Here is a 27,904-nt window from a genome sequence, read left to right on the forward strand (position 1 = left end):
TGCCTGCTCCCTTTCTGAGAACGGGGCTCTCCCTTGTCTGTGTAAGCCATGCGGTGACAGAGTGCGTCCGGTTCTGGATGTGGAGGGCAGGATCCGAGGGACAGGCGGGGGCCAGGAGGAGCAGCTGGGTGTTCATCCCACGTGAGAATGAGAGAGCTGAGCGGTCCATTCACCGTGTGAAGGTGACAGGCAAAGCCTAGAGGGCCAGTATGGCTCATGCCCGTAACTCTGAAACCCAAACGTTCAACAGCCTCCCTTTCTTGAATAACTGAAGTTATCTTATATGCTCATCCAATACATCCAAGTTGGAGAAAGAGCTTCCATTGAAAGAGGCAGTTCTCCCCTCCGTATATTAAACTACTTTCCTCAAAAGCTTGTTACCAGTCGAAACTTATGTCACTTCCTATTTTTGTGTTTTGTTGAGTGAGGCTGAGGAAGACCACAGAGGTCGGAGCAGGGGCAGGGCAGGCAGCAGGAAGGCCCTGGGGTCAGCAGTTCGTAGCCCCAGGAGTATGAGCTCAGAATCAAAGGCTTCAGCTCTGCGGCGGCGGCGCGGCCGGTTCTCACCCAGCTCCGGGGAGTAGAGGAGACGGATTCGAGGCTCACTGTAAAAATACTCTAAATAAGCTCTCGCCCAGGGGAGCCGGGACTCTGTGACAGACACAGAACTGTGTTTGCAGTCGGGGTGACTGAAACGCTTTGGCCGGACGTATTCGCTACAATGACTGGAACACGGGAACCAGTAGAGAACATCCTTCAGGCCAGAAAATACAGGGAAGGTTAAGAGAGTGATCAGGAACGAGGGGTTACCGGGAGCCCGAGTGGACACGAAGCAGAGGGAGCCAGCTGGGTCACCCTGGAGCCACTGATGCGTCCGAAAGGCAGGGAGGCCCAGGGTTGGAGTCGGGGCATGCTGCTCGGCGGCGGAGGCCGGGCGCAAGGACTGGGAGCCAAAGCCAGGCCATCTACCCGAGCTTCTATGTGATTCTTGACCCCCGGTGTTGTCTCCCATGGCCGCCAGACCACAGGGCCACAGAATGAGGGGCTGACAACCCCAGAGATTCTTCGCCTCACAGCCTGGAGGCCGGAAGTCTGAGGCGAAGGTGGGGGCAGGCTGCTTCCCTCGGAAGCTGTGAGGGGAAGCTCTCTCTGTCCCCAGCTTTGGGGCATGTGCTGGAGATCGTCAGCACGCCTTGGCTTGTAGACACGGCTCCCCACTCTGCCTGCATCCACATACGGCATCTCCCCATGTGCCTCTGGGTCCAAATTTCCCCTTCTTGTATGGGCGGCAGTCATACTGAATCAGGGCCCACCCTGATGCCCTCATCTTAACTTGATCATCTGCAAAGACCCTATTTCCAAAGAAGGTCTCAGAAGGGGCTCGGGACTGCCACATCTTCGTGGGGAACACCAGTCAAGCCATAACGTTCACTCTTTTGATTAGGACACTAATACATTTTCTTGCCTAGGCAGTGCTTCACATTCTGAGGGCTCTGGTTTTACTAGAAAATTGAAGTTTAGGCTTTAGTGGGCTTTCAAAAATCTGTGTGTAATTATCCCCTAAATCTATTGGTATACGGGACCCTTTTAATACAACTGGTTCGGCCCCTCAAACTGGCTTGGGGTCTACGTTGAATTAATCATCTCCGTAACAGCACAGGGTGTTGTAGGACAACGGGGCTTATCACAGGACAACACGGGGCTGCAGGACAACACATTAAGGCAGCACATAATGGGCACATGAACTCATTAAATTTACCCCAAAGGTGCTGCTTCAATCACAGGACAAAGAGAACTGAACAAGTCCTGGGTTCCAGAGTTGCCCTATTTTTCTTAGTTATTTTTAATTGAATTCATCTTGCTGTCAAGTGCATCTTTGTGAGCCACCTTTATCTCTTTGGGAAGAATGCAAGATTAATCACTATTACAGTTCACACATAGAATCTCATTTAATCCTCACTACACCTCCAGATTACAACTTTCCCCCTTTTTATAGATGAAGAAACTGAGAGCTTAAGTAATATCAAAGGGCAGATCCTTAATGAACAGGAAGCTCGGATTAAAATCTACAACGGACAGATTCTAATATGTATAATTAGTGTATTGCTCATGAACACTTTTAACAGACGGTATGTTTAGAGCAGTTTTAGGTTCACAGCCACACTGAGTGGAAAGTACAGAATCCCTGTGTACCCTGCCCCCTGCACACGCAGCCTCCCCCATTACCAACATCCCCCGCAGAGTGGGACATTTGTCCTCATCACCCAGTGTCCACAGTGCACATCAGGGTTCGATCTCGGTGTTGTACATTCTATGGGTTTGGACAAACATGGAACACCCTGTGTCCACCATTGTAGTACCACACAGAGTGCTTTCATTGCCCTGGGGGTCTCCTGTGCTCACTCCACCGGATCATCCTGCCTCCAGAGGATTATTCTTAATTTATTTATTTTAGACATTATCTATAAACTATAAAGCTTTCATGTTCTTTTACATTCTTTCCCACTCTTTCCCATTGATGTTACATCAATATTCAGTGTTGACTTCAGTCCGAAAATGGAAGTACTGTTCATGGCTGAGCCCAGTGGTGAACCATGATTATATTTCCTTTCTTGTGAAACTTTGTTTTTCCCAGAGTTGGTAACGGTCTTGGTTTGTGAACATTGTTGTTCATTTACTTCGTTTTCTCTTTTCTTATCACAAATTCCTTCCATGCTCGATATCAGTATCGTAAACATCTTTGATACCATCTTCTGCAAAATCAAACACATCAGGAATTTATGAGTTCACTTTCTCCCTGGAGGACTCCTGCCAGAGCCCTCTGTCCGCCTGCTCCCAGCTGGGTGGGCTGCTCTCAAGTGTTGCCACAGAATTATCATTGCCACAGTCTTCACTCTACCTTTCTTCCATGTGGCTCTCCCCGCTTCTGGATCCCATGTTCTCCCTCCTGCTTGACTTACTCCCTTGTTTTGGTAAGTTATATCTTCTAGTAGGCTGTGCAACACTAGAGGGTAGTTGAGCTAGGTATGGGATTCTAGGTGAAAAATACGTTTCCCTTGAAATTTTGTCCTCTAACTTGCTATGTTGCTTTTCAGTAGTCCATACTACTGTTTCTTACAGTTTACTGAGGGATACTTGATATGCAATGAGCCATACATTTGTAAAGTATACAATTTGACTCTTTTCAACAAATGTGTGTCCTCATGAAACCATCACCACAATCAAGATAATGAACATATCTGTCACCCTCTAAAGTTTCCTTAGCCCCTTTGCAAACCCTCCATCTTAGCCTGCGGGTAACTATGAAAGTGCTTTTTATCACTATGGATTTGGTTGCATTTTCTAGAATTTTATATAAGTGGAATTGTATAGTATATAACCCCCATCTAGCCTCTTTCACTTACATAATTATTTTGGGATTCATCCATATTACAACATTATCAGTAGGCCGTTCCTATAACTGTTGAGGAACATCCCGCTGCCTGGATGTCCTAGGGTTTCTTTAGACACCTAAACAAACTGATGGACTTTTGTGTCTGGTTTTTGGCTGTCATGAATTTGCGTACAAGTTTTTGTGTGGACGTGTGCTTTCATTTTGTTTGGGTAAATACCTAAGTGTGGGATGATTCTGTGTCACAGGTATATGTTTAGATGTTTAAGAAATGACAAAACTGTTTTTCACTACACCAGCAGCATGTGAGAGTTCCAGTTACTCCACATCCACACCAACACTGGCTTTTTAATTTTTGCTATACACCTGCGTGTCTGGTAGTTTCCCATTATAGTTTTACTTTTCATTTCCTAATGATGAATCCTATTGATCATCTTTTCATGTGCTTATTAGCTATCTGTATAAGTATATATATATATTTCTAGACAAATGTCTGTTCAAACATGTTGTTAATTTTCATAATTTTTTGTATTATTGAGTTTTGACAGTTCTTAACATATACTGGACATAAGTCAGGTAACTGTTTTTGCAGATATTCTCTCAATCTGCAGCTTGCCTTTTCATTTCTTAACAATGTCTTTTGAAAATAAAAGCTTTAAGTTTTGATAAAGTCTGGTTTATTGGTTTCTTTTTTTTTTTTTTTAACTGTTCATGTCTTTGTGTTGTATTTAAGGAGTCTTTGCCAAAGTCAAGGTCCCTCAGCCTGTCTCCTGTGATTTCTTCTGGAATTGTGGTGCCTGATAGCTACTACCTACATATGGCTATTTATATTTCACATTAAATCAAGTAAAATTAAATTAAAAAAAATCCATTCCTCAATCACACTAGTCACATTTCAAGCGCTCAATAGTCACATGTGGCTAATAGCTATTATCTTGTGCAGTACAAACAAAGAATATTTTTGTTATCACAGAAAGTTCTGGAGAACCATGCTCTAACATTCTGTAGGTTTAGTTCTCACATTCAGGTCCATGATGCATTTTGAATTAACTTTTGTATGCGGCATGAGGTAAAGGTTAATATTTTTGGCATATGGTTACTCTATTGTTCTAATATCACTTTTGAAAAGATTCTTTTTTCCCTATGAAATTGCTTTGTCACCTTTGTCGAAAGTCAATTCACCATATATGTGTGGGTCTACTTTTAGACTCTTTATCCTGATACATTGATCTATTGCTCTGTCTTCATGCCAATACCGCACAGTCTTGCTTACTACCTTTTTATAAGTCTTGGAAACAGATAGTATAAATCCTTCTACTTTTTAAAATCTTTTTTCAAAAATAGTTTTGGCTCTTCTATGTCTTTTTTTTAATATAAAATTTAGATTAAGCGTGTCCATTTCTACAAAAAGCTTTCAGCAATTTTAAGTGGGATTTCATGGAGTCTATAGATGCTTTTGGGAGAATTGGTATCTTAACAACACTGAGTCTTCCAATTCTTTGACATGTTATATTTCTCCATTTATTTACATCTTCTCCAATATCTCTTAGCAATGTTTTGTAGTTTTCAGTGTACAGATCTTGTACCCCAAACTGTTTCATATTTGATTATGCTATTGTAAGTGGTACTGTTATTTGAATTTCAGTTTCTGATTGTTCATTGCTAATACAGAGAAATGCAATTGATTTTTGAATTTTGATCTTGTATTTTGTAACTTTGGTAAGTTTCTTTTAAATTCTTCTAGCTTTTTTTTTCCAGCTTCTATAAAATTTTTGACAAAGACAGTTCTACCATCAGCAAATAAAGACATTTTTGTTTCTAACTTTCTAACCTAAATGTCTTTTTCTTACCTTACTGCACTGGCTAGAAACTCCAGTACAGTGTTGAAGAGAAATAGTGAGAGCAACATTCCTGTCCTATTCTCGACCTTAGGGAGAAAGCTTTCAGTCTTTCACCATTAAGTATCATGTTAGTTGTAGATAATCCATCGTATTGGATCCCTGATCCTTTATGTTTGACTTGTTTTTATTTTGTTTGCTTGTTTTTTAGTCTTTCTATGTAAGTTATTCTGGGTATTTTTTTATTCCCTCTCTTTACTCCTAATTTTTGAAATTGCATGGTGATGTGCATTATGTGAGTCTTTTTTTTTTTCTTTCATTTATTATACTGGATATTTAGTGTGCTCTTTCAATCTTGAAAGTCATATTCTTCAATTCTGTGAAATTACATCAATTATTTCTTTGAAGTTTCCTTCCTCTATTTTTCTCTGTTCTCTCTTTCTGGAATTCCTATTAGCTAGAGGCCACATCTTCTGCCTTATCCTCTGATTTTCACAGTTTTTCGTTCCTACTCCTTCTCCCTCCCTCTTCTCTTTTGGTTCATAAAATGAATTCTGTAAGCCAAGTCTGTATTACCATGTGAGAGAATTTTCAGTCACCTCCAAGAGAGAACACATGTTTTAGTGAGTCCGTGAGCAAAATTTTTATTGTAATTTATTTACAAAGAGAAAGGGACTAATGATCCAGAACTCTCTAATGATGAGTTTACTTGTGAAGTACATTCTGCTGACGTAAAAAGGGAAAGTACTCAGTTGGGACCCAGTATCTCAGTTCTCACATCATTAGCTTATTAGTGTGTGCCGGGCAAGTGTTTTCAGAGATGGTATCCCCATCGTCTAGATTCACTCACTCAACAAATGAATAGCACCTGCTGCATGCAAGGTTCTAATGTACAAAAATACGATATTTTGAATCATCTGGAAGATGCAATTTGTTTTGAGTAGAATAAAGTAAAAATGGGAAAAGAATATTGTTCTACATTTAAGAAGAGCTTAGCTGATGAATATACATAAGTAACAAAGGGAACATGAGGAACAAAGGGAAAAATTAAATAATTGCCCACATCATGCACAGAAAACCATACTGATTGAGGTGTTAATATTTGGTTTGGATATTTGTGTACTTTTTTTTTAGCATTTCTTAAGGGGTAATCATATACCAGAATTACCTGAGATGCTTCCTAAGAAGATGGATTCCTAAATCCCATCCAGGAAGACACCCAGATTAGACGCTCCTTAATGTGAGCGTAGATGTCTCTCAGAAATCTTCACTGATAGCAAACTCTCCAAGGAACTGCTTTGCCCATGAAAGTTTGAAAACCACTGTGTTCAGACAAGGCCTTCACTACTCTGTTAACATATTGGCTAATAAAATGAGAAAAAAATTCCCACTTGATTTCCCCAGGGCATAAACTACTCTTCATGGAGTTATTGAGTTATTCTAACCTTCGGAAGTTGAATTAATTCTTTTAACACACAAAACATTCGATTTTAACAAAATTGACTGTAAGGCCGTAAACATCTTCCTTAAGACCTTAGTGCATGCAAGGCTGTACTATGATCATTTGAAATGTGACTACTGTGATTGAGAAATTGAGTTTTTAATTAAAATACCTTTAAAGAGCAACATGGGCCTAGTGGCTACTGTACTGGACAGAGCAGATATTGACCATTTTCATCCTCATAGAAAGTTCCACTAAACAGCGCTGTCTTAGGGAGTAAAGTGTCCAGTGCTGCCCAATTCACTTGGAACATACCTGCCTGTGTCCATGAAGTCCCCTGGCTTCCTTGCAGGAGAGCGGCTAGAGCAAAACATAGTGCTACTAGTCTTATAATGCATTTTATTTATGAAGACAGTATATTTTGTATAATGCATTATACGCAGGAACAAGACAGAAATTATGATTGGAAAGGTCACAGATGAATGGAAATATTTCATTTCATTTCATCCTATTACCATGTTTTATAATTCCAGTATAGTTAACACACAGTGTTATATTAGTTCCAGGTGTACAATATTGTGATTCAACAGTCCTATATATTCCTCAGTGCTTATCATAAGTGCACTTTTCATCCCCATCCCCTATTTCCCCCATCCCCCCACCCCCTACCCCTCTAGTAACCATCAGTATGTTCTCTATAGTTAAGTCTGTTTCTTGGTTTGCCTCTCTCTGTCTCCTTCCCTTTGCTTGTTTGTTTTGTGTCTTAAATTCCACGTATGAGTGAGGGGCGCCTGGCTGGCTCAGTCAGTTAAGCATCCAGCTCTTGGTTTCAGTTCAGGTCATGATCTCAGGGCCATGGGATTGAGCCCTGCGTCAGGCTCTGCGCTCAGGATAGAGTCTGCCTAAGGATTCTCTCTCTCTCTCTCCCTCTGCCCCTCCCCCTGCTCTCACACGCATGTTCTCTCTCTCTCAAATAAATAAATAAATAAAATCTTTTAAAAAAATTCCACATATGAGTGAGATCATCTGGTATTTGTCTTTCTCTGACTGACTTACTTCACTTAGCATAATACTGTTTAACTCCATCCATGCTGTTGCAAATGGCAAGATTTCATTCCTTTTTATGGTGAAATAATAATATGTATATATATATAATGGAATATTATATATGTATATATATATGTGTGTATATATATATATATATATATACCACATCTTCTTTATTCATCTATTGATGGATACTTGGACTGCTTCCATAATATGGCTATTGTTGATAATGCTGCTGTAAACATAAAGGTGCATGTATCCTTTCAAATTAGTGTTTTTATATTCTTTAGGCAAAGAGTAGTGCGCTTACTGAATCATATGGTAATTCTATTTTTAATTCTTTGAGGAACTCTATACTGCTTTCCACAGTGGCTGCACCAGTTTGCATTCCCAACAACAGTGCAAGAGGATTCCTTTTTGTCCACATCTTTACCAATATTTTCTTGAGTTTTTTATTTTAACCATTCTGACAGGTGTGAGATGATACCTCACTGTGATTTTGATTTGCATTTCCCTGATGATGAGTGATGTTGAGCATCTTTTCATATGTTTGTTGGTGATCTGTATGTCTTCTTTGGAGAAATGTCTGTTCATGTCTTCTGCCCATTTTTAATTAGATTATTTGGTTTTTTGGTTTTAAGTTGTAACAGTTCTTTTCTTTTTTTCTTTCTTTCTTTCTTTTTTTTTTTTTTAGAAAACTGTATGCCCGATATGGGCTTAAACCCATGACCCCAAGATCACATGCTCTACCAACCGACCCAGCCAGGTGCCCCAAGTTGTATAAGTTCTTTATAAATTTTGGATACTAACCCTTTCTCAGATATGTCATTTACAAATATCTTCTCCCATTCAGTAGGTTGCCTTTTAGTTTCGTTGATTGTTTCCTTCAGTGTGCAGAAGCTTTTTGTCTTGATAAAGTCCCAATAGTTTACTTTTGCTTTTGTTTCCCTCATCTCAGGAGACAGATCTAGAAAGATGTTGCTATGACCGATGTCAGAGAAGTTACTGCCTGTGCTCTCTTCTAGGATTTTTATGGTTTCAGGTCTCACATTTAGGTCCTTAATCCATTTTGAGTTTATTTCTGTGTATGGTGAAAGAAAGTGGTCCAGTTTCCTTCTTTTGCCTGTGGCTTTCCAGTTTTCCCAACACCATTTGTTGAAGAGACTGTCCTTTTCCCACTGTATATTCTTTCCTGCTTCGTCAAAGATTAATTGACCATATAACTGTGGGCTTATTTCTGGGTTTTCTGTTCTGTACCATGGATCTATGTGTCTATTTTTGTGCCAGTACCATACCGTTTTGATGACTACAGCTTTGTAATATAGCTTGAAATCTGGAATTGTGATCCCTCTAGCTTTGTTTTTCTTTTTCAGGGTTGCTTTGGCTATTTGGGGTCTTTTGTGGTTCCATACAAACTGTAAGATTGTTTGTTCTAGTTCTGTGAAAAATGCTGTTGGTATTTTGATAGGGATTCCATTAAATCTGTAGATTGCATTTGGTAGTATGGACATTTTAACAATAGCTGTCCTTCCAACCCATGAACATGGAATGCCTTTACATTTCTTTGTGTCATCTTGAATTTTTTTCATCAATGTTTTATAGTTTTCAGAGTACAGGTCTTTCACCTCTTTGGTTAGGTTTATTCCTAGGTATTTTATTATTTTTGGTGCAATTATAAATGGGATTGCTTTCTTAATTTCTTTTTCTGCTGCTTCATTATTAGTGTATAGAAATGCAACAGATTTCTATATATTGATTTTGTATCCTTTGACTTTACTAAATTTATTTATCAGTTCTAGTAGTTTTTTGGTGGAGTCTCTGGGGTTTTCTATACATATAGCATCATGTCATCTGCAAATAGAGTTTTGCTTCTTCCTTACCAATTTGGATGCCTGTTGTTTCTCTATGTTGTCTGATTGCTGAGGCTGGGACTTGCAGTACTGTGTTGAATAAAAGTGGTGAGAGTGGTCATCCCTGTCTTGTTCCTGACCTTACAGGGAAAGCTCTCAGTTTTTCCCCACTGGGTATTGATGTTGGCTGTGGGTTTTTCATATATGGCCTTTATTATGTTGAGGTATGTTCCCTCTAAACCTACTTTGTTGGGGCGCGTGAGTGGCTCAGTTGTTAAGCGTCTGCCTTCGGCTCAGGTCATGATCCCAGGGCCGTGGGATCGAGCCCCACATCTGGCTCCCTGCTCAGCGGGAAGCCTGCTTCTCCCTCTCCCGCTCCCCCTGCTTGTGTTCCTGCTCTCTCTCTTTGTCAAATAAATAAATAAAATCTTTTAAAAAAAAACCTACTTTGTTGAGGGTTTTTGTCATGAATGGTGTTGTACTTTATCAAATGCTTTTTTGACATCTATTGAAATGGTTATACGGTTTTTATCCTTTCTCTTATTGATGTGATATATCATGTTGATTGGTTTATGAATTTTGAACCACCCTTGCATTCCAGAGTAAATACCACTTCATTGTGGTGAATGATTTTTTTAAGGTATTGTTGGATTTGGTTTGCTAGTATTTTGTTGGGGACTTTTTCATCTATGTATATCAGAGGTATTGGCCTGTTGTTCTTTTTTTTTAAAGATTTTATTTTTAAGTAATCTTAACATTCAAAGTGGGGCTCAAACCCACAATCCGAGATCAGGAGTCCCACCCTCTACTGACTGAGCCATCCAGGCATCCCCTCTCTCTCTTTTTTTGGATGAGTCTGGCTAAAGGTTTATCAATTTTATTGATCTTTTCAAAGAATCAGCTTCTAGTTTCATTGATCTGTTCACTTGTTTTTTTGTTTTAGTTTCTATTGGAACTATTTCATTTTAGATTGTATGTTTCAGTTCTAGAATTTCCATGTGTTCTTTTCCAATCATTTTTACTTCTCTGTTGATTTTGCCCATCTATTCCCACAATGTGTCCATACTTTCACTTAAAAATTTCAAACTATTTATATTAGTTGTAGTGAAGTCTGTCATTTCTGGGGTGCCTTGGTGGCTCAGTCAGTTAAGTGTCCAGCTCTTGATCTCACTTCAGGTCTTGATCTCAGGGTCGTGAGCTCAAGCCCCATGTTGGGCTCTGCACCGGGTATGAAGCCTGCTTAAAAAAATAAAAATGGGGACGCCTGGGTGGCTCAGTCGTTAAGCGTCTGCCTTCGGCTCAGGTCATGATCCCAGGGTCCTGGGTTGGAGTCCCACATCGGGCTCCCTGCTCAGTGGGGAGTCTGCTTCTCCATCTCCCTCTGCTGCTCCCCCTGCTTGTGCTCTCTCTCTCTCTCTCTGACAAATAAATAAATAAAAATCTTTAAAAAAAAATAAAATAAAATAAAAAAATAAATAAAAATAAAGTCTGACATTTCTGTCATTGCAGGTCTGTTCCTTTTAACTGATGTTGCTACTGCTCACATTTTTCTCACATTTTTTTGCTTCTTTACATGTCTGGCAATTTTTTATTGTATCCTGGGCATAGTGGATGCCACACTGTTGAATGTCCCAATTTTATTGTCTTCACTTAAAGAGCATAGAATTTAAATAGGGCACATCTAGAGTAGTCTTTCCCCTAGGGCTTGGTCACCCTGTTCAGAGCCCTGTTCTCCTGGGATATTAGCTGAGTGCTTGGTGTGTTCAGTGTGGTTTTTCTGACTGGTTGGTCAGTGCTTCATTATTTCCCAGCCCTGCGTAAGTTCTGGAATTTCCACGTTGCTCACTTCTTGATAGTTGATCTCCGTCTGCTTTGTCAGCGCCCTGCCTTTAGCATAGAGAGTCAGCTCTTCAGTCAGGGACTCAAGGGGCTGTCTATGCAGATTTCTGGAATCCTTCTCTGTGCACCCCTTGTACCCTGCCCTCCAGGCCCCCCTTTGGTCCTAGTCTCCAACCCCCATGTCCTCACCTTAGCAGGACTGCCTTATTCTGCCTGGGCTCCCCCTTCCTGCAGTGTGCTTTGAGAAGTGCCTCCAGGCAGAAATCTGGGTGATCACGGGCTTGCCTCATCTGCTTTCCCCCTCTCCAGGTCACATATTTTTTATATATGTTTTATATTGCTTGTTACCCAACATCTGAAAACAGTTATTTCATATGTTTTGTCCAATTTTAAGGTTTCCTAACAGTAAGAGGTCTAGTTTGATACCAGTTTTCCATCATGTCCGGGAAGTATAAGTGCGAATGGAAATGAACCATGAAATACAGCTAAAGGAACCGGGAGAATTAAAAAAAAAAATTTAATAGTAGACTTTCTACGAATCAAACAACTTTGCCCAGAGGACAAAGCCCAGATAAATTACATTTACTCGGATAGGGAGGATTTTCAGCATTAAACACAATAATTTGCCACATGATTTCATCAAGTTCTGTTTTCGACAGATACCCAATTATAAAATGAAATCCAAAGAAGGCTACAGTTCTCCCGCGAATACGACCCAGTGGGCTAGGAAGCAAGAGATGTCGGTTCTTCTGGATCCAGTGCCCCGACCTGTATGACCTTGGGCTAGACCTTGGCTCCCTGGGGACATCACAGCACACTCACAGAGGTACCGTAGGGTACTCTCCACTTCCAACAGGGACACGGTGATACTTGTCATCCTGTGACACCACACAAACTACCAGCCTCACATGGTTCACTGTTTCACAGCAGATTAGCATCATTATCTGTGTGAAGCTGGATTCTGAGCAGCTTCTGTGATAAAAAGTGAGCACCACACAAAAATCAACGCAGAACGGGACAGGAGGGTGGCAGCCCAATCTGATTCCGGTGGCAGGAACATGTGCCTGTAGTAAGGACTTGCGATCATCTGCCAACGTAATTACAATATCGCTTTCTTCCTTCAGCTTACAAGTATTATTTTTTCCAAATGGCTACCGATTTGTTAGTGCATAAAAATGCTTGAAGTTGGAGCTACTCCCACAGAACTACTAGGCCCTGTGACACGACGAGTGAGAGGTGGAGGGCACCGTGCACGCGGCAGGTGTAGGCCCTCATCTGCCTGAGCATCACTGTTCTCACCTGCAAGACACAGGAGTTGCATTAAGTTTTCTCGTTATTCTAACATTTGAGGAATCTGTGGCTCTATGCGGCTGCAAGTGGTTCTTCCGTGGTAGAGAGAACGTGGTATGCTAATTAGGTCACTTCTTTCAGGGGCGCAAAGAAGAAACGCTGATTCCCAACTTGTCTCTGAAGGAGGAGCGCCTCAGCCTCCAAAGGGAAAAGAGGAACCCAGAGACAGGTTCACGAATGCCTCAAGCAGATAAGAACCACGATTTTTAAGTCAGTTCAGACCCCCACGACCGACATGGGATGGCTCTAGCCCAGGGTGAAAACACTGCGTTCACTCCAGAATCTTCTGTGCCTTTAGACCAGGGGCTGTTAACCTGGGGTCGAAGGACCCCATCCATGCACAGAATTCAGAATGCCCACTGAACCTGAACAGAAAAATCTTCACCTTTATTTTTATTAACTTGCAGCTGAAATTTAGCATTTTCTTTCAGTTATGAATGTAGTCGACAAACCACAGGGGTATCAGCATTTCCTGTGGAGTTGTCACCCATTGAAATAATCGGTATTTTCATCTCATACGGTTTTATTCTCACAGCCACTTTGACATTGCAATGGTTTTCAGAACTGCCACAGACTTTATTACTTAGTGCATTATGGAGGGAAATTATTACTATCTTGGGAAATATTTTTAAAACATTGTGATATTTGCATTTCAAAATATGAGTTGTTTCCTTGATAATCTTACATCGTAGTTTTAATTTTTTTCTTTTTTAAAATTTTTTATTATGTTAATCACCATACATTACATCATTAGTTTTAGATGTAGTGTTCCATGATTCATTGTTTGTGCATAACACCCAGTGCTCCATGCAGAATGTGCCCTCTTTAATACCCATCACCAGGCTAACCCATGCTCCCACCCTCCTCCGCTCTAGAACCCTCAGTTTGTTTTTCAGCGTCCATCGTCTCTCATGGTTCGTCTCCCCTTCCGATTTCCCCCCCTTCATTCTTCCCCTCCTGCTATCTTCTTCTTCTTTTTTTTTTCTTAACATATATTGCATTATTTGTTTCAGAGGTACAGATCTGAGATTCAACAGTCTTGCACAATTCACAGTGCTTACCAGAGCACCGTAGTTTTAATTTTTTATCGTGAAGAACTCAGAACATACATGAAAGTAGACTGAATGATATGTAGAATCCCACACATCCACCATCCAACTATACCCCCAAATCCTTTTCAATGCTGCATTATCTCTTAACTCCGAGACATGATATAGGTTGTTTACCCTGTAGAGTTTCCAACAGGCTAGGATACGGTCGCATCCCTATGGTATAGTTCATCAGGTCTCTCTTTCCTCTGTGTTTCTTGTAAACTGAAAATTGGGTCTCGAGACTTGATGCCATCAGGTTTTAGGGGCAGAAGAAGGGGCGAGATTACTTTTGGTTCTCTCTGTTAGCAACCATTGATTTTCAGTGTTTTGATCCATTAGTTAATTAGGGGTTACAAAATGGTTTAATTCTATCATTTCTTACAATGTATTATCTGTTATATTTCCACACGGAAAACATATCTTCATCAGCTGTTTGGTTGCCCAGGGGTAGAGTTAGTATAGAAAGTCAGAATACACATTCTTGATTCTTTCCCTTTTTATCTATCAATTTTCCAAATAATGACTTGGTTCCTCTCATGCGTCCCATTTTATACATTTAGAAGCATTACCCTGAGAAGGGGTTCGTGGGCTTCACCAGCCTGTCAATGGGGTGATGTCCCCAAGCAGTTAAGAGCCCCTCCTGTGGACCACCTGAAGAGATATAGAGGCCCGCTCTATCTCTTCTGCAGAGGGCTTGCAATCGTAGCAACTGCCCGTTTCCTCAGGGCCCGCTGCACTTCATCTTCATCTCACGCACTGCGGAGCTGGCGAAACCCCCCTCACGTTGCGCTGTGCTAGATGCACTTTGTACCCCTTACGGTGGGAGCCGCGGTGCAGAAAGAGCACTGAGAATGGTCTGATCGAACCACAGACGTGCTACTTATGAGCTGTGTAAACCAAGGCAAATTCTCAACCCCTCTGAGCTTTGGTCTCTTCAAGTGGCAAAAGTGACGTCTGACTTGAAGAATTGCTTTGAGAACTAAAGAGGGGAACATTCCTGAGACAGTGAGACATTATGGGTCCTCAACAAATATTTGTTAGATCTGGTTCTTCTTCCCACACAGCAGAGGACCTGGTAATTGGATCTTTGGTACTGGTCATGGCAGGAGAACACTGCTGACCGTCCTGGGCGGACCGTGATTTGTGGCCCCACGTGACGGCACATACCAGCCACTCCAGCTCCCCCGCTCCCCGCTCCCCTCCATCCCTCCCAGCTTCCTGTCCCCCTTCTCCATTCCCCCTCCCGCTCACTCCTCCCCTCTTCTCTCTCTGGGTCTTTCACTCTTGCCCTCTGGCTGTCTCTCTCTCTCTCTCTCTCTCAGCTTCCTTCCAACTTCCCTCTTCCTGAAGGTGCAGGATGGCTCTGCTAGAGACCGAAATGCTCTGCCCACAGCACAGCACATCTCATCTCTCCCCTGGGCCTTCGCCGGGCTGCCCCCTTAAAGACCTTACAAGCAAGTTGGCATCTCACCCACCTGGGGCTTGAAATGGCCATATCCTGCTCTAGCCCTCAAGCCAATGAGAAGGATCAGTGCCGTGTTTCAGCCCATCCTTACAAGCTCGTGGTACATTTCCATTTGGTTGATTTGAAAAATCAGCTGGTTCCTGGGCCCCCCTCAGGATTCCTTTCTTGCACCCCCCCAACCCTGGTCAGATCTTCTTGCATTTCGGAGCTCTGCCACCTCAAGCAGTTTCACCCGCCATACATTTTCTTCCTCTTTCAGGTGAATTGGCTGCTGCTTCTAAAGCAGAGGCACCTGTCAGGATGGTGCCTATATTCACATCCTATGTGAGCAATGTCAATGTCTCATCAATGTCTCTCACCAGTGACTCATCAATGACTCATTAATGACTCATCAATATCTCATCAATGACTCATCAATATCTCATCAATGTTTCTCACCAGTTTCATCAAAGTCTCATACTAATGACTCCATCAATGTTTCATTGATGTTGCTCATCAATGTCATTTATAAATGTCTCTCACTGATGTCTCATCCATGTCTCTCACCAGTGTCTCATCAGTGACTCATCAATGATTTATCAATGACTCAGTAATGCCTCATCAATGACTCATTAATGACTAGCAGTATCTCATCAATGTCTCATCAATGACTCTATCAATGTCCCATTGATGTGTAATCCATGTCTTGTCCAGGTCTCTCATTGATGTCTCTCCTCACCCCTCAGAGGTCCCATTGACGGTAGCATGGTGGGCCGTTAGGAACATTTCAGTCTTGCGGGTATAAGTTTGGATGTTGGCTTTCCTGCATATTAGCTGGGTTCCCCTGAGCTTCAGTTTTCTTACTGTAACACGGGCATTAAAAGCCTCTGCCTGAGCTTTGTTGTGTCTAGTACACAGGTGTATTTACAAATGAGAGTCAACAAGCATTAGCAGCTTTCCCTCCCTGCCACTTTCCCTATCCACGGGGAAGGCTCTTCCTACCGTGTCCTAGGGTCCGGGTCCTCCTGGCTCCACGGTTATTCTCAAACGTTGCTCGTCCACTCTGCTTCCAGCCGGGAAGTGCACCAGTCTCCTTTATGTAAACACACCGACGCCTCCTCCCCTCGCAGTGGAGCCGTCTGGGACACGAGCCCTCCGCTCTCCTGTCTTCTCCTCACCTTACTGCAGTGTGTGCTCTGCTCCACCATTCCACCTTGGGCTTACAGGAAACAGTGACTTCCTAGTGTCCCACAAACGGGGAACATTTGGGTGACTTTCACCAACTTGGTTTTCTGGTCTTGCAGATGTCTGGGAGCTCTTCCTTCTTGACTTTCTTGACGTGACCCCTTTCTTCTCCATGCACTGCTTCATCTCCTCTGTGGAAGACCATGTTGCCCAGATGACATCTTCATCCCTCGTTCCTTTTCTTGGGACATTGTCCCCTTTCTCATCGACTGTATATTTTCGACTGCTGCTTCTGACTCTGACATCGTGTGACTCCACCCAGGCTGTACTCAACATACCCAAAAGGACTCAACATTCGTCAGTGTTTCTTGTTGCCTATGGAATGAAGAATACTCTTTTAGTGAGTGTCATTCAAGGCTCCTTCTGATGGTTCCTGCCCTTGCTTCCAGCCTTATTTTCTGCTGTTCCCTCAAATGTACTCCATCCCTACTAATACCCAAAACCCTGATATCTTGGCAGACAGTCCTCTGCCCTTGTTCACATAGAGAATTCTTACTCAGGCTGTAAGATTCAATCCATGACCTCCCTTCTGAGATAAGCAAGGCCTTCCTGGCGGGCATGGAGCACGGAACAGGCATAGCAAAGCTCAGTGAGTTTTCTCAGGTTTTGTCTCTGCACAGAATTCTCTAGCCAACAGCTCTGTCACCGGGCCTGGGATATGAATCCTGGCGCACACCACTGTGGCCGAGACAACCGAGCGCGTCATCCTCACTGTGGGCCGCGGTGTCGGGGGGCTGCCGCCTGGCTCCATGCTCGGGCTCCTCGCTGCCCTCCCTACTGAGGCCCGCACACTTATGGAGCTTTCTCTCGGTCTGGGAGGGCATTTGTCTGACCCCCATTCCCGGCCTCACTCGAAAAGTTCCAGGCCGTAGGAAATAAGCTGCGATCTGAGCTCCTCTGTGACCTCACCCATGGTAAGCGAAGTGAAACAAGATCATTTCACAGAATTAAAGACCAGGAAGAGCTTCTGATTTAGGAAGAACAATTTTTAAAATGGATTTGTATGCATAACATCCATTGTGGTTGGTGATAGTGGAGTCAGTGACTAATAAAAATGTCATTTCCTGTGATTTTTATAAATTACAGTAAATATGCCAGTAATCATCCACATTAGCTGCTCAAATGCAGGCAGCCATCTGGAGTGGAGGCCAGGGGACCTCATTGAAGCCTCAAGAGGTAGATCCCACAGGTGCAAATTGACACCCAGGAAAACAGTAGTTAATATGTTCTAGAATTTGGGGAAAGAGAGAATGTTAAAATAAATGTATGTCAAGCAGACAAATTTGGACTTCTCCAGGAGGATCTGTCACGTCAAACAGGAAATAGCTGTAAATTACTTGTAATAGTAAAAATCTTGTCATTTATAACCTTTAAAGCAACGGGCTCATTTAACACATCAACTCATAGATCATAATCTAGGACAGTCAGCCTGGGTATTTATTTCACTTTTAATGTGTAGAAGCCAGAGCAAACCATGCGTGATCCGCAAGACCCCACAGCATGCCATCAGCATTTGGAACCATAGAATGAGCCAGAGAGATAACTGCCTCAGGCCCAGGGTGGTGAATATGTCAAGATATGAAAACCCTTTCTGCTCCTAAAAAGAAAATTAAGACGTGATTGGAAATGTCATGCCTTGGGTAGTCTCATAATGAATAATTCCAAATAAATCCCACCATTATTCTGTTTATTTGTTTTACTTAGAAGCTATTTGAAGTCATTGGAGCTGAAAGTATGTTTCAACATGCCAAGTGTATTTACTGTATCTTGTAATCATCTTGCTAACCAGTTCACAGGCAAACAATAATTGGAGTTCTGTGTTTGTTTCAGATACCTCAATGTATACTGCCCACAGAGAAGCAATCCGGCTCGGAGACATTTTTAAAGGGGCTGAGATGCCTTCGCTGAAGTGCTCCAGGAAGACGAGCGCACAAAGCCATCTTCTGCGATATTTGAAGACTCAACGGGAACAAGGTATCTATGCTTAATGAAGTTTGCATGCACTGAATAAATATGCGATGTTAGCTGTTACGGGGGGAGGAAGGTTCTGGAAAGACAGCATAGGAACACCAAACTAACCACTCACTTAATAGTGAGAAAAAGCCCCCCAAAATGGGAGTCAAGCGTCTGGCATCACAGGCTATGAGGAGGGAAAAGGTGGTCTCCAGAAGGACAGTAACTCAGAGGTACGCTGTATCCTGCTTCCTTTGACCTTCTCTCTGGCGACCCCCTCCCCTCCATGTTTTCTCCCCCAGCCGGATCCGTCAGTGCTTAACTCGGCCGGGAGCGAGTGCAAACCCATGAGTGTGTGGGTGTGAGTGCAAACCCATGAGTGTGTGGGCGCATGTGCAAACCCATGAGTGTGTGGGCGCATTTGCAAACCCATGAGTGTGGGCGCGAGTGCAAACCCATGAGTGTGTGGGCGCGTGTGCAAACCCATGAGTGTGTGGGCACGAGTGCAAACCCATGAGTGTGTGGGCACGTTTGCAAACCCATGAGTGTGGGCGTGAGTGCAAACCCATGAGTGTGTGGGTGCGTTTGCAAACCCATGAGTGTGTGGGCGCGAGTGCAAACCCATGAGTGTGTGGGCGCGTGTGCACACACACAAACACGTGCGCGCACCCGTGCGCACTTTCACGCATGCGTGCGACACACGTACGTGCTGCACAGCCAGGGAGGACGTGGCAGGAGGCACATTGAGAATCCGTGGTCTGTTGGCTGGGTGGCTTTGCCCCATTTTGCTTTTCCACGTTCTTCCAAGGTATGCTTCCAGTGGGGTAAAAATTTGCCTCTGCCCGAATATATGAACACCAGCTACTTAAACACACACACACACACTAAATTTAATCTTAGAAAGAAGTTAAAATTTAAAAATTCACTTCCACTGGTAAGTAGTTTAACTGGTTCCTTTAAAAATAATTGTTGCTGTCCTTCTGAACTGAATCCTATTTTCACAATAGTGGCTAGTTTCCACAGATTGGTGGTTGTCGGTGACCGGGAAGAGGGGTGTGAGGATGAGACAGCGTCTATAGGTAGAGTTTGGGCACTATTCAGAGCACATAGGTAAAAATCCTGTATCTCTGGGAGAAGAGCTGACTCTGGGAACCAAATCATTCAAAGCAACACCTCCCCCCCACGTCTGGATCACCAAAACCAAACCAAACCATATACACCAAGCCTAAATTATTCACTTCACTTTGGCTGACACCAAACATACATATGTGTGAAGTAACACACTGATTTTGGGGGAATGTACATGCATCAAATAAATTAAAGAATTGGGTTCTTTTGTAGCCTAGGTAATTTCTAGAAACACCAGCAACCTATATCTTTAGCCTCAATTGTTAGATTATTACTGATGAAAGAATATTTTTCTTTTTTTGGGGGGGTGAATTGAATGGATAATTGTCTCAATTCTGCATTTTTAAATTACATAAAACTACAGGGTGTGCATTGCATGTGTTGACTACATATTACTTTAACACATCTGTTAATTTTTAACAAAGTTAATTTCTACAGAATAGCAGGTAATTGTGGGCAGAATGTTACAAACTCATCATTTGACTATCCCCTCGGTTCGAAGACACACATTTTAGTGTTATCGTCTCTGGAATCTGCCCACATCGTTAGCACAAGTGCTTGTGTGTGGTATTAACCTATAGATAATTTATTGTCCATGTGGTTTAGGGTGAGGAGAAATTGTGTATCAAAGGTCACCTCTTCTTCCCGGATACTTCATCACGTAGGAATTATAAATTATGTCCCCAAACTTCAGCATGGCTATTTTTATTCTCAGAAGTCTTGTATTTATTATTCACACTGGATTGCCGTGGGTATTGGACAGAGAACTCCTCTTGCCTTGTCCATCACCAACTGAAAAAGTTACGAATGAAAACTCTGGAAGACGCTCCAAGGATGAAGCAAGGAGATCAGTTACCCAACTGGTACCAAATGTGATGATGAGTCCAAAAAAAAAAAAAAAAATCACCAAGTTAGGACCACTGAATGGGATTTAATTAATATTTTAAATTTCAAGATGAGCATGCAAATGTGCAGCAAAACACTGAGCTATATTTGTGCTTGTTTTCTGGAAACTTTACAAGGCAATTATTGTAATACAGAAAAATCTCTACCACTGACCCCTCAACCGTGCCACACGGTATTTCCAGCCTGAATTCTTTCCACGTCTCTTCTCAGAGCCAGAAGTCTTGGAGAAGATTGGGAGCCAATTTTAAACGTTAGGTCAGTTGGAGGTGGTGTGAGGACAGTAGAGAGAAGAGAAAGAACATGTTTAGATCTTCAGATTTTTAAATGATCAGGATTCCATACAGGGAAACAGACATGTTGGTGCGATGCTCCCACACCTGCTTCTTACCACACTTGCTGGCTGGTGGGGCGCAGGACACACATGTGCACGTAGGGTGACTGTCTGGGCAAGGCCATCTCTTCTCCGGCAGAGGGCTGGTCCAATGGCTGAGGTCACCGCCGCCCCACTGTTAGCCCCTCTGCTCCTCACCTCCTCCGTGTTCTTGATGCTAGCATCAGTTCATTGTCCTATATGCACCGTTTAAAGGGGAATTACCTATTACCTCAATTATCTGTCCCTTATCAACCGAGGTTACACTACAAGGATTTGCATTGAAAGGACACAAAGAAAGAGCAAGTCATGGCACATGGCCAAATAAAAGAGTAATGTTCTGGTGAATTTGGCCTAAATAATTTACTGCTATGGAAAAGTGGGAAAGTGGAAGGTGAACCCTTTGACCAATAAATCTCTCCTGCCCATGAAACCCTTATCTGGTCCCCTCCAACATATTCCACACGAGGAAGCCATCATCATTGGCTCTGGTTTGTTATTTGTAAACCTTGATCTTCTGCACTCGGTGTCCTAAATATGGATAATTAGCATCAGTTTATCACGCTTCTGCATATTTTCTCTTCTCTCCAAATATGCATGCTTCTATTGGCTGCCATTCTGCCACAGAAGATTATGGAGACAGATTGCAGAGAATGAATGTGCTAAACGAGATTAGGAAGGAATAGAAATAGCAACTTGGCCAATAAATTCCTCGTGAGAGCCTTATCATACAATTACACGTTGACTTGTTTCACACTCTCCCAGCCTCTTAATCCAATGCCCCCACCAAGAGTAAAATTTCACTAATTTCTGAATTACTGCATATCCCCCTGACTTGTTACTGAGAATGGTTGGAAGGAGAAAGACTGCTGAAAACAACACATCAAACTTTACAATAAAAAAATTTAACTTAAAATGTCAAAATGGATTGTATGGATTTGGGGCGTTTAAAGCACATTAACCACCCAGGAATGAATGCACGGAGCCTTGGCATAGAGAGATGTTTAGCTTCTCTTTGAGCCCCCGGATTCTCCCATCGTGCCCGTGGTGGGGTTCAGAGCTGTGTGAACAGGCCGTTACCTTGCTGTGAAGCAGAGCTGTCTGAAGGGCTTTAGGACAGCAAAGCCTTGGCTTCGTTTCCTCCTCTTACTGCTGATAACAATTCGGCCCGAGGACTTGTGGGCCCATCCCTAGAACTCTTGGGGTACCGCCCCCTCCTTGCCCAGACTCGCACACACGACTAGGTGCATCAGTGGAATTCCTGCCCATTCCATGTCTCCGAAAACAGTGTGACCGGGGACGCTGCCCAGGGCCTCCACAGAGGGGGCCCTCCTCTCCTTCCCTGCCCCCGGGGGTTGACTATCAGGTAGGTATTTAAAGAGGCCCATTAAGCTTCTGCATGGGCCAGGGGACTCTTTCTAGGCAGAAGCAGCTGTCAGGTGAAGCTGGCCCGGCCAGAGAGCTCCTCTGCAGGACTGGTGGTGCTCACTGGCGGGGATGGAAGCCCAGATCACACCCTCGCAGGGACGTGCTGCCGAAGCGGGGAGGCCTCCAGGTCAGTGGCTAACGAAATCCACAGCAAGTGTAAACGGCTTTTACACACAGATCATGATGTTGCCTTCCGTCTTCTCCTCCAAGTCACGTCTGCTAGGATTTACCGAAGAGAGGACCTTACCCACAACCCGGAGAAGCGACTCGACATTTCGGAAGGCCTGCTTCCAGGCTCTGAGCACAGAGATTCACTCAGCGAACACGCACCGGGCACCTCCTACGTGCCAGGCCCCGTTCTAAGAAAGCCGGCCCCGCACATGTGACAGAGGGTGCTGCTCAGGCTTGACCTGATGAGTATGCATTTGCCTTTTGCGAGCTGGCGCATCTATGGGCTGTCAAGACTTCCCCTTTTTCAGAGACAGAGCCAGCCTGGACCGGGGGCCCCTCCAGCTACCTGGACAGGGAGAGCGAAGCAAGGCCTGCAAGGAAGGCCTCCAGAGTCAGCGCCATCAACACGTGCCCAGCCGTCTCCAGGGCTCCCACACCAGGCACCTCAGGTCCTGAGCCGGCTGTCTAGGGAAACACAAACACAGCTCAGATGGCAGGAACTTCTGCCTTGCCTGAATCTTCCTCCTGCTGAATGGGGTGCCAGGACCCCCGAGAAGGGGTAGGACTTTCCTGGGGAAAGGTCTGGAGGCTTTGCAGTGTGAACACCAGAGGCTCTGAGCTGTGCCTTCATCTCAAGCAGGGTGCACGGCCCAGGCGGGGTCTCCCGGGGAGGGGGCGGGCAGAGCTGGGAACCTCAGCGGAAAATGTGAAGTCAGATGCGGAGTTAGAGGAACTGGCCTGCCCTCCCTGTGTCCTGTTTCCTGGGCTGGGGAGCTAAGCTGTGGGGAGGGCGGCGAGAAGGAGCCGTTTGCCATTAATCTGGGAACAAACGGCTAACCTCGGGGACTGGAATTTTCGCCTTTCTTTTCTCACTGTTGTCAGTGCGGGGAAGCGCGGAGCCCGCGCGGGGCGATTGTGAGGGGCTCTGCTGGAATTTGGCAGCGCGGAGGCTTGGAGAGCAGCCCCATGCTGGCTCCCATTCAGCAGGCCAGTTTTCCTCGAGCTTTGGAAGTTTCGCTCAGCCGTGCACTCAATGGCTTCACAAAGCTGATTACAAGCTTCAGCGCGTTCCTGAAGGAGCCAAAAGCGACGCAGGTGCAAACGAGCCGAGGGAGCCCCTTATCCCGGTGACAGAATGGGACAAGCTGGGAAAGGCTTGGACCACACAAATCCAAGCTCACCAGGCAGCAGAAAGCCTGCCTTGGGAACCGGGGGTCATTATCCGCCCTATTCAGCGGGGCCCAGGGACCCTGGGGGCCCGGAGGCCGGCCCGCGCGGGAGCGCCAGCCCGCCTGCGGCAGTGGGGTCCCCGTCGGGGCCTGCGGCTGGGCCGGCGCGCTGGGCGGAGGGCTGGTGCGTTTGCACAGCAAAACCTGTTCTCCGGCGTGCCCGCGTCTACACCAGGACGGACGCGGGGGGAAAAGCGCGCAGGAGGCAACCTTCTGTTCGTCCCGCGTCCAGAGCACACCGCCCGGTCTCTGCCCCAGCCTGGCGCTGCGGGTCCCCGCCTCCCCCAGGCCACCGACACTCAGCTGCAAGGGTCACTCTGCGCCCTTTCTCTCCCAGCCCCACTTTCCCATCAGTCCTGCTGGCCACGGGGTCCCGCCGAGGGCGGCCACCGCAGTGCGGTGGGAGGGACAGTGCAGGGGAGGGGTAGGTCACAGGGTCGCCCCTTCCAAGAGCTCTCGGCTCGGCTGCGGAGGACTTTGCGGCGAGTCTGATTCCGCGGCTGGGAGGAGGGCCCGGCCCTTCTGGCCCCTCTGGTCCCTCTGGGAGAACGAAGGACGTCCCCTGCTCGCGCTCAAGGACCAAGGGCGCGGGACGGCGGGGCGGGGGGAGGGGGGACGCGGGCCCAGGACTGGGTCGAGGCCGGCGAGCTGGCACGCGGGCGTCCCCCGGGGGGCCGCCACCAGCCCGCGTCAGGTGCGGGGCAGTGAGTCCGGGCGAGCGCTGCACTAGCGTTCCTGAGTGGGGCCCGGGCCGGGGTCCGCCTGGTGCGCGTCCCCTCGCCCCGCGCCCTGCCCGCCGCGCGCTGGGCCTGGCTGCGCCCGGGGGTCCCCGCGGGCAGGGCCCGGGCAGGGCGCTCGCGCCGACGCTCTTTTGTCTGATAACTAATTTGAGTTAATGCGATCTTTATGTAAAGCTAACAGCGGATAATTGTCTATTTTCTCGCCAACAATCTCCATCACAATCACTTATCTGGAAACCTGCGGCTGGATTAATCGTTATATTCCCGAGATGAGCGTCGCGGCAATCCGCAGCGAACGCCGGTGGGGACAGGGAAAGGCCTCCCCCGCGCTGGCGGGGCCGGGTGCGGGCCATCCCGGCTACTGCCTGCAACTTGGCGTGCCCGGTGTTGGTGCCCACGGGCGGGCAGCAGAATGTCTTCTGTGGGACTTGCTTTTTTTACTCGGGTGGGTTGCAGGGAGGGGTGCAGGAGGCGGAGGGAGGGAGCGAGGGAGGAGGAGGAGGAGGTCCCGTGGAGGTGCGAGGCGGGGCGCAGCCGGGGTCTAGGTGGGCCTGCGCTGGCGCTGGGCGCCCCATGACGCGGCCTCCAGGTCCATGCGGGGAAGGAGTTGTCAGCGCCAGGATCAAGTCTTCTAATGTGGGAGAAAGCATGCCGCCATCCTTATTTTCTGCAGAGAAGATTCTCCCTCCCTTCATGTGGGTCGCTGGGCTTCATGTCCTGCCCCACCCGCTGGTTTCCGCCTTAGGTCCCTCCTCCAGGATCCCCATATCTGTAGATTATTGGCAATATGTACACTCCCGTGATTGACATCCCCAAGGAGAGGACCTGGGGTGTGCAGGCACGTCCCAGGGCCTGCAGTCCCCGCCCTGCTCCTGTGCTGGGGTGAAATACCTCCGCAGATGGAGTGGAGGCCTCTGGGGGAAAGGCGCTTGCATGACAAAGATTTTGTCTTTGGAGCCCAAGTCAGAACATCAGTGTGTAATGAAATCGGGGTTGCGGATCTCTGTGCGTGTGGCTCGCTGTGTGCCCTGAAGTGTGAGCCTGGCTTGGGAAGCCGAGTGCCCTGTGTCTGGTGACTTGGAAGTGAACCCATTCTATTCAACTCAGATTTGCCAGCCAAGGGAGCGCCATTGCCACTTTCCAAAATGGTGTTTTTGGAAAAGAGAAACTCGGTCTCGATTTGTGATGGGTTTTGGCCTCATAGAAGGAAACTATTTGTTTTCCTTTTGGCAGACTCAGAATTCTAAGAGCAAAAGCATACACTGAAATAAAGTGCCATAAAATTATTGGAATTTTAAATAAAGGAGGACCCCAAATTACCCCCCAAAGAGGGCGTTGTAAAGTCCTGTTACAATCCGTAAGTCTTCAGTTTTCCCCTCCAGCAACTTGATGAGCTCTCCTAAGGCAAACAAGTAAATCCACCCTCGAGCCGGTGAGCCCGGCCCCTACGAGTTTCCCAGGGCGGCTTTTCGTGGCGGCTTTCGGGAATCACCCCACTGCATCTCTCACCTGAATCTTGTCATCCCGCCATCTTGAAGTGATCTGTGAACAATGCTGATCCCCGCGACAGACCCGCTGGTCAATCAGGCAGAACAGACTATGCAGATGGAGTGGAGAGGCGAAGCGCCGGGAACACTGGCGCCCATTGTCTTGGGCATTTCAAAGCGCGGAGCAGCTGTGCAGACTTGTCGCCCTGGACCCTCGCTTGCCACACTGATGTCACATCGCAAAACGTCAGATTTTGAACACTATTCAATCCGAATTCATTAGCAGCCTTCTCAGCAAAGGTCTCTCTTCTCCGTGACAAGTTTCAAACTCCAGATCCCCTCCTGGCCAGAGGGGAAGGAGGGGGCTTGCAAGTGACGACCACTGATGATCCATAGTTTCCTCTTTCTGGTGAATTCGAAAACTCTGACACCGTCCTGGGGGTCCGGAGCTTGGATGTCTGACTCAAGGGACTCTGAGATTACAGGGTTTTCGCATTTTCAAAGTGTTGTTTGCCAGTTTAAATCACTGAGAGCAGCCAGCGTAGCGGGTGGAGTGCGTCTAACAAAGACACAGTCTCCTGCTCTCGGGCTAGGGCAGTGAGTTCTTGAAGTTTTTTCTTTAGACTGAACTCGGGACAACACGTTAGAGCAGTTGTGCCCCAAACAAACAAGTTGGTAACGCAAGGCAAGCAGACCGCTCACCATCTTTGAGCGCCACCCAGCCACGCACCCCGGGCCGCAGGAACTGCCACTCCCCGTGGCTACGGCCACCGTGCGCCCCCACTCCCCCTTCCAGGGTGGCCTCGTTTTTCCAGAACCATGGGGCAGGAGGGCAGGATGTGCGGGCCGCTGCGGCCCACCGCATCCCCAGCCTCCCCGCGGCCAGGTCCCAGGGACGCAGAGGCTGGGCGGACCAGGGAGGCCTGGGCGCCAGCGAAGGCAGCTTTCCTCCTCCAACACCCGACCTGTGTGCACGTGTCCTTCCTCTGCCCCTTTACCCAGGAATCCGTGTGGATCCCAGAAGGCAGTCAACATGGGGAGGGGCTCCCCAGCCCCGGAGCGAGAAGCAGACGTGGAGGCTGACGGCGCCCCCGGAAGGTCTTCCCGGGGTGCCCAGAGGCTCCCTGGGGCACCTGGAAACCCCTCCCGGGGACTCTAGTTTCTTGACAAACTGAGGGGGTAGGATTTGGAAGGGGTGCAACCAAATAATGTGTTTATAAACACAAGGAGAACTGGGAGCTAAGTGGATAAGTGGAGAGGAGGCTCCACTGGGTGTGTCCTGTTTGTTTGGGGCTGGGGGGCAGGGTGCAGGAGAGATGGGCCCCCGGCCCTAGTAGTCTCTGGTTCAATGTGGACGCCTTTGGGGAGGTGACCTGGAACACTCCTTTTTCTCCCGGGAGAACTGTAGGATTTGGGCCTGGACCCTGCGGTTGCTCTTGAAAGTCTCTGCGTGTCTGCCCGTGTCTTCCCGCATCTTCCCGCATCCCTGGGCCCAAAACCTCTCCCACAAGGTCCACAATGGCCGGGCGGAGCCGGAAGCCACGGCCCGTTGTCGGGAGATCGTGCCGTGATGCCCAGGATGATGTGAGTTCCTGGGAGACCGGGTTTTTGCAGGGTAGGATCACCAGTGTCTCTCCAGGGTGTAGACAGCGTCTGGGTCATTGGGGATGTCCAAACTATGTTTGCTGAAGGCCCGAAGAGGCCGTGGCCATGGGTAGAGCTGATGGCCCAGGAAGGTTGCGGTGGCCCCGTGGGTGTCTTCCTGGCAGAGGCCGCTCCAGGGTGGCCGGGTGCCGAACCCCGGGCTGTGAGCCTGGACTCGCCCTTGCCTCCCTCCCCTTCTCAACACGTTCACACACGCCACACACACCTTACACACTCGTGGCCCCACCCAGCGCACAGTGAACGCTCACCTTCACCCCGACACCCAGAGGCTGTCTTGCCTGCAGACACGCG

The 27,904-nt window shown here is 46.3% G+C and overlaps 1 long non-coding RNA gene across 4 annotated transcripts in view; it reads left to right on the top strand.

Moving 5' to 3' along the window:
• Positions 1-27,904, top strand: part of LOC145720834 (uncharacterized) — a 187,834-nt gene that overhangs the window by 149,147 nt on the left and 10,783 nt on the right. For all 4 annotated transcript variants that reach the window (XR_014144044.1, XR_014144042.1, XR_014144043.1 and 1 more), the window contains exon 2: positions 18,367-18,510. This is a non-coding gene — a long non-coding RNA (uncharacterized LOC145720834). The remainder of the gene's footprint in view (positions 1-18,366; positions 18,511-27,904) is intronic.

This window comes from Leptonychotes weddellii, chromosome 3 (assembly GCF_054177405.1).
Source record: "Leptonychotes weddellii isolate Sample4059 chromosome 3, ASM5417740v2, whole genome shotgun sequence".
NCBI classification, from domain to species: domain Eukaryota; kingdom Metazoa; phylum Chordata; class Mammalia; order Carnivora; family Phocidae; genus Leptonychotes; species Leptonychotes weddellii.